Source organism: Primulina eburnea, chromosome 2, assembly GCF_022965805.1.
Source record: "Primulina eburnea isolate SZY01 chromosome 2, ASM2296580v1, whole genome shotgun sequence".
Taxonomy (NCBI): Eukaryota; Viridiplantae; Streptophyta; class Magnoliopsida; order Lamiales; family Gesneriaceae; genus Primulina; species Primulina eburnea.
In genome coordinates this window covers 29,041,954-29,049,102 of record NC_133102.1, presented here as the reverse complement: position 1 = coordinate 29,049,102, position 7,149 = coordinate 29,041,954, and positions in this window count along the sequence as shown.

Sequence of the window (7,149 nt, the reverse complement as noted above, 5' to 3'; positions counted from 1 at the left end):
TTTTCCCCAGATAAGACTTCAGATCTGATTCCAGTTAGAGAGATTGATTTTAGCTTTGAACTGATATTAGCAATTGTTGAAATGGTGAATCCTGATTAGGATAGATTGCATTCAGGATGTGTTATATCTGAGGATGATATATTTGTTGATTTTAACAGAATTAAACCGTAATTAGTTGGCCGAAGTGGATATCAGTGTCAGATATTTGCGGTTTTATGAGTTTAACAGATCAATACTGATGAGTGATGTTTTGAATCTGATTGAATCTTGCTGTTTTTCTGAATCCGTGTTGGAATCAGGTAAGTAGGACTGCATTTTATATGAATAACAATTATGTTGTGTCAGATGTTCCGAATTTAAAAATGATAAATATTGTCAGAAGTGTGCAATAATTTATTCAGTATGTATTTTGATAGCAGAAAAGGTTTTGATAGAAACATATGAGAGTAGATGTGGCAAAGTTAGTACTGAAATGTCTAATCACCTACAGATAAAGACAGAAAGATAGAAACCAGGAGACTGGTTATATAGATTATTAATCCTTAAATAGAAATGGGAGTACATTTCTATGGATCGGTGACGAAACTATTGAAATCTTCCTAAGACTGGATTGCGATGTGATTATGATTATAAGTGATAGAATGCTTGAATCTGCATATATTATGTGTACAGGATGAGGTACAGATAAGATCAGACGATCAAGAGTTATGTCAGAAGAGTGATTAGACTGTACTGAATGCCAAAGTTGATTATATCATACTATTATTTTGGGTTGATTTTGTATTTTTGGCAGAATATACCATAAACTCTTTCACCTATCATCTATAGATTGACGAATAGTCGGAGCTAACTATCCTGATACTGGAGAATATCCAGAAACTGTAGTGCTGGATTTTAGCACTAGTTGACATGATTGATTGTCATTTATGAGTTTTCGTACCACCACAGCTATCAGACGAGTATTGAGATGGCTCCTTTCGAAGCGTTGTACGGAAAGAAGAGTTGATTCCCTCCTTATTGGGATGGTGTCTTTTGAGGTTCCTGAGATCGGACCTGGCATGATCAGAGATATGGCTGAAAAGGTGAAGTTGATTCACTGGGATTTATTCTCACCGGAGTTATCCGGTTGTTATCTTGTTTTGTATGTGTGCATGACAACAGGTGGGGCTGGATCAGGGTCAAGAAAAGGATGAGAGAAGACAGTTAGCGTGGAGATCCGGACTTATGAGTACATCTGTTACATCACCTGAGATAGTGTGAAGAAACAGTAGATATGATGATTTACGTTTGTACAGGACTTGTACTTAGATCTGAATAGTGATCTTATAAATGAGATAAGACTTATTTCATATGCTGCGTACTCTTGTATTTTTTAAAACAAAATTAGACCCTGTTTATTTTTAATTGATTAATTATTTCCAGAAAGTGATTAAGAATTGAATTAAGTTCGGGTCCCCACATGCCTGCTTGAGACCATATATTGATCTCTGAAGTTTGCATACCTTATGCTCACTTCCTACTGATGTGTGTCCCGTAGGTTAAGTCATGTAAATTTCTTCTTTGATGTCTCCATTGAGGAATGCAGTCTTTACATCTATTTTTCGTATCTCATAGTCATACCATCCTGCTATTGCTAGTAGTATTCTAATGGACTTAAAGATAGCAACTACTGAAAATGTTTCTCCTTGGGGTGCTCTAGTATTGTTTGTCAGAAAGAAAGACTGTGGGGACCTAGACGCTAGTTCATTGATTAATCATCTTTGGGAATAAATGGATCAATTAAATAAATTGGGTCTAAATTTTTTATTTTTTTTAAATACATAAGTGCGCAACATATGATAGTCAATTTTATATAAGCATCAAGAGTAAAAGTACGAGTCTTGTACAACATACATTCATATCAACTAGGGTTCAACAACTACATATCAAGTTCTAAAACAAATTATACTTCAAGGCCCGGATCTCCACGCTAATCTCGATCTCTCATCCTTTTCTCGACCCTGATCCAGTCTCACCTGTTGTCATGCACACATACAGACACAACAACAGCCCGATAACTCCGGTGAGAATATAATTCCCATAGGATGGGAACGATTCCCTCATGTGGATCCACTAATGTCAATAATTGGTTTGAATACATAGAGTCCATTTCAGACTGCATGGCTTCAAGCCATTTGGTTGAATCAGTATCAGATATTTCTTCTTTGAAATTCTTTGGATCACATCCAACACAATGCTCATCACGGCTTTGTTCATGAAGAAGCATATATCTTGCAGGTGGTTTATTAACCCTATCAGACTTTTCAGGAGCTTGTACTTAAACTACTCGATTTAGGCTTTCGCACAGTCCAAGCCATCTCACTGATCCCTGCCTCTCGTCTCCTCAAACTCGTCCTCACGTGCATCGATCAAGTCTAGTGAGTCTAAAGATTCAACATTTATAAACTGAGATTAGCAAGTAATAAATAATAAAACACATGCATTTTAAAGTAGCCCATACATACTTAAACTCTAAATGTACTTACATAAATGTACTTACATAAGCATAGACGTGCCATCATTTCATAAACATTTTCATAAACGTGCTTGCATAGTACATATTCAAGCAGGCATAATAATCATCATTTTGCGTAGAGATATGTTTCCAAGCAAGTGACCCATACATATTGCGCCTGATCAGACTAAACCATAGTACTGGACTGGCAAGGATGTCCACTGCCACCTACATAAAATCCCCGGTCATAATTTACCAGGTGGATTGGTCTCTGGTCATGCTTTACCGCTTTCCAATCCTGATCAAAACCCGGTCATGCTTTACCGGAGTGGAGAGGTCCCCAGATACGTTCTCCAGCTTCCAAACCCGTTCATAATTGGTCAGAAGACAATTCGCATACCTCAAAAACATGAAACATTTTCTTTGCACGTCGAACATACTAATACATTAGGTATGCCTGCCCAAGACAAATTTTTGTTTTAATTTTTTTAAAAAAAGAAATTTATTTATTTTTTATATTTTGTTTCCAAAAAGCTTAACGCTAGGGCAGTAAAAACTCGCGCGCTGCTCTGCGGCACACAAAAACAAATTTTTTTAAAACATCGTAGTTTGATCAGTCACACAAAAATGATCATAACTCACTCGTCTCTTGTACGAAAATTACAAATTTACTGTCAAATCGAATGTATCGAAAAGTACTACTTATAAAGTTTTTCCAGAAAACAGACTGAAATTCTATAGGATTCGAAATTACAGCAGACTCAGGGTTTGAGATCTAAAAACTTACTCAAAATTGATTCAAACATTATTGCTCAAACTTTTTATAACATAACCGGATTTTTGCACACAATATGTGTGGGGACCCGGACGTTAACTCGTTTCTCAATCATCATTGGGATTAAATAGATCCATTAAATAAACAAGGTCGATTTTAATTTTTTTAAATGCACAAGTGTACAAATTGTTACAACATGTGATAATAAATCTTATTTAATTTACAAGATCAAATATTCAAAATCTATTCAAATCGAAGTTATAACAAACTACGGTTCAACAACTAAATATCAAGTGTTGAAAACCAGGTCTGGCCCAGATCTCCACTCTAATCTCAATCTCTCATCCTTTTTTCACCCTGATACTGTCCCACCTGTTGTCATGAACACATACAAACACAAAAAAATTCAGATAACTCCGGTTAGAAATATATTCCCAGTATAAAAAACGTATACATGATGTTGGTTACGTGGTTGGACGATGTGTACAGAGATGCCTCCTAGAAGAATTTTGCGTAGGACTGATGAGATTAGACAAGAGGAGGAGGTTCCACAGCCTCCACCTGGTCCGGATGCTAGTGCACTTGTACTAGCCGATATGGCCCATTTTTTTGAGCAAAACATAGGGAATGGAGCAATGGTTAGACCAGAGTTAGTGTATGAGCGTTTTAGGAGGATGCACCCCGATGAGTTTCATGGCACTACTGATACATTCGTTGCTGAGGGATGGATTCGATCCTTAGAGGTGTTCTTTCGCTACATGGACATGGCGGACGCTGACCGAGTTTGCTGTACCATTTATCTTTTGAAGGGCGATGCTTCCTTATGGTAGGAAGGAGCAGAGCGAGGAGTGAATATAGCGACGTTGACTTGGGAGGAGTTCAAGAGGGTATTCTATGACAAGTACTTCACATCTGATGTTCGTTCTAGGCTTAAAAGGGAGTTTATGAGTCTCCGTCAGGGGGATTGGTCTATTGCTGAATTTGTGCAGAAGTTCTTGAATTTCTTCAAGTTCTATCACCTTGCCTTTTCTATCTAATAGAAATTTCTTTTCCAAAAAGGTGGAATTTCTTGAAACAAACATTTTGCTTCATTGGGATGATAGAAATAATATCCAACACAATTCTTTGGATATCCTACAAAGTAGCACAAAGTGGATCTACTATCCAATTTGTCTCCCACTGTCTGCTTCACGTAAGCAGGACATCCCCATATTCTCATGTAAGAATATTTGGGAGTATTTCCCATCCATATCTCATATGGTGTTTTATCCACTGCTTTAGTATTGACATTATTCAACAACATTGCCGCAGTTTCAAGCACAAAACCCCAAAACGATATTGGCAATTTAGTGAATCCCATCATATATCGAACCATGTCCATCAAGGTTCGATTTCGACGTTCAGAAACACCATTCAATTGTGGTGTTGCTGGTGGAGTCCACTGTGTGAGAATCCCATTCTCTTTTAGATAAACCAAAAATTCAGCACTTAAGTATTCTCTACCTCGATCAGATCGAAGTGACTTAATACTTCTTTCTAGCTGATTTTCTACTTCAGATCTGAATTCTTTGAACTTTTCAAATGCTTCAGATTTGTGTTTCATCAAATAAACATACCCATACCTCGAATGGTCATCAGTAAAGCTAATGAAGTAGGAATGCCCATATTTTGTGCTAACACTTAGGGGGCCACAAACGTCTGTGTGGATCAAATCTAATAGACCGTGTGCACGTTCTATGTTTCCCTTGAATGGATTCTTAGTCATCTTTCCTTTTAGACAGGACTCACAAGTAGGTAGAGAATTTATATCTGACAAGTCAACATGCCTTCTCCCACTAGCTTGTGCATCCTTCTTTGGGAAATATGACCTAGTTTAGCGTGTCATATTTGCGCGGAAGACACTGGATGTTTTGTTTATATCGATGTGCTTAGGAGTAGATTGACTCCTATTGCAGAGATTCGATATAATGTGCCAACGTCCGGGAACCGGGATCCCTAGACTAGATCAGAGTCGAGTCAGAGATTAAGAATCAAAAAATTTGATTTAAAGTTTTATATCGATTCATGTCTTTCAGATTGATAGGGGTTGTCACTTTGTGTCCTTGATAGCCAATGATGCTGCTGAAAAATTACGACATTTTATAGATGGTTTGAGGCCGACTATTTGACGTGATGTGATGCTCAGCGATCCTATTGATTATACTACTACTGTTGCCAAAGCTTTTAGAGCCGAGCAATCACTTAAAGATATAGATTGGGAGATGCAACGAAAGAGGAACCGTGCTCAGCAAGCTAATCAGAGTAATAAGAAGCCCTACGTGGGACCACCAAAGCAACCAGAACCACCAAAATCACAATGACAACCACCTAAGGATGATGGCCCGAGGACTGCTATAAAACCACTTTGCAAGGAGTGCAATCGTCAACATCATGGCAATTGCATGTGGGGCACCTTCAAATGCTTCAAGTGTTGAGAATTGGGACACAAGCCTGGGGATTGCACGAAGCCAAAGCAACCCATGACTGGAAGATTCTATGTGATGCAAGCTGCATATGTAATGCCCGAAATTTGATCATTTTAATCAGATGTTGATTAATTGGCATGATTAACGTTATAAGAACTCAAATGAACCGATATGACAAGGCCGGGCGTCGTTGCACTTGTTAGCCAAGTATTTGGGCAGGAACTTCGGCGCTCGAGCGGTAGAAAAGCACCGCCCGAGCGCCAACGTATCACAAGTTATTGCTCGGACAGAAGGTTCTGCGCCCGGGCGGTAGATTTCGACCGCCCGAGCGCCAAGGGCGCGTCTTGAAAATTCTGGACAGAAGGTACCGCGCTCGAGCGGTAGATTTGCACCGCTCGAGCGCCACCCGGAAATCATGAAAGGTAGCCACGTTTCAATTTCATGCAAGAAGGATATATATACACATATAAACGTTTGTAATCCTTCAGAAATCAGAAACAAAGATCGAGAAAAGGGTTCAGAATAAGAGTTGAAAATCCTTACGCCTTTTGCGAGAACTTCGTCCGTCTGATTTTGAATCCGACTTCAGCACTGTGTTCCTATCAACACAGGCTACAACTGGACGTAAGTTTTGTTACGTTTAGACATGATTTGAAATTATGCTATGGTCAGAATTGAATAGAAGTCATATATGATGTTCTTGTCATGTTAGACATCATAGAATCGAAGTCAGATTGAGAAACAGACTGTTTATACAATTGTTATGATTTTTGAAAGATATTGACTGAGATTCTATACCAGAATTGTGTTAGTATTCAGATTATGAATTCCAGTATTATATTGGTGATGGTCAGATTGACGGGGTTATGCAGACTGTATTGTTATGCCGTAGAAACATCAGTTGACTTAGATTGATCAGATTCAGATATGATATCGATTAGATTGGGATATTATTGATATGACTCAGATTGTATCTTGTTCAGACATTGATCAGATTTTATACTGAATTGAGTATTGATCAAAACAGATTGTATATGGAATTATTCACTGATACAGCGTATTCAATATTGTCATTTCAGATTCGAGATGGACAGAGTTGAATACAGGTCTTCCTCATCGTCAGACCGAGACGACAAAGGTATAATTCATGTGATATTCGGGAAGACATAACTCAAATTAGATTAATTTGAGTTTCCCAACAAAATCACATACTAGAATTATTGGTTATATTATGCTTTGTTTATAGATTTTTATACATTGCATTTTGGGATGTTTATGCTTTGTTTACAGATTGTTATACATTGCATTTAAGATAGGAAAGTCTTGACAGAACAGTCAGACTTCTAGACGTTCGGTGTATCGTACATAGGAGCAGACACCCTCCTATTGTAGCACCACGATACAGCCATGGCCGA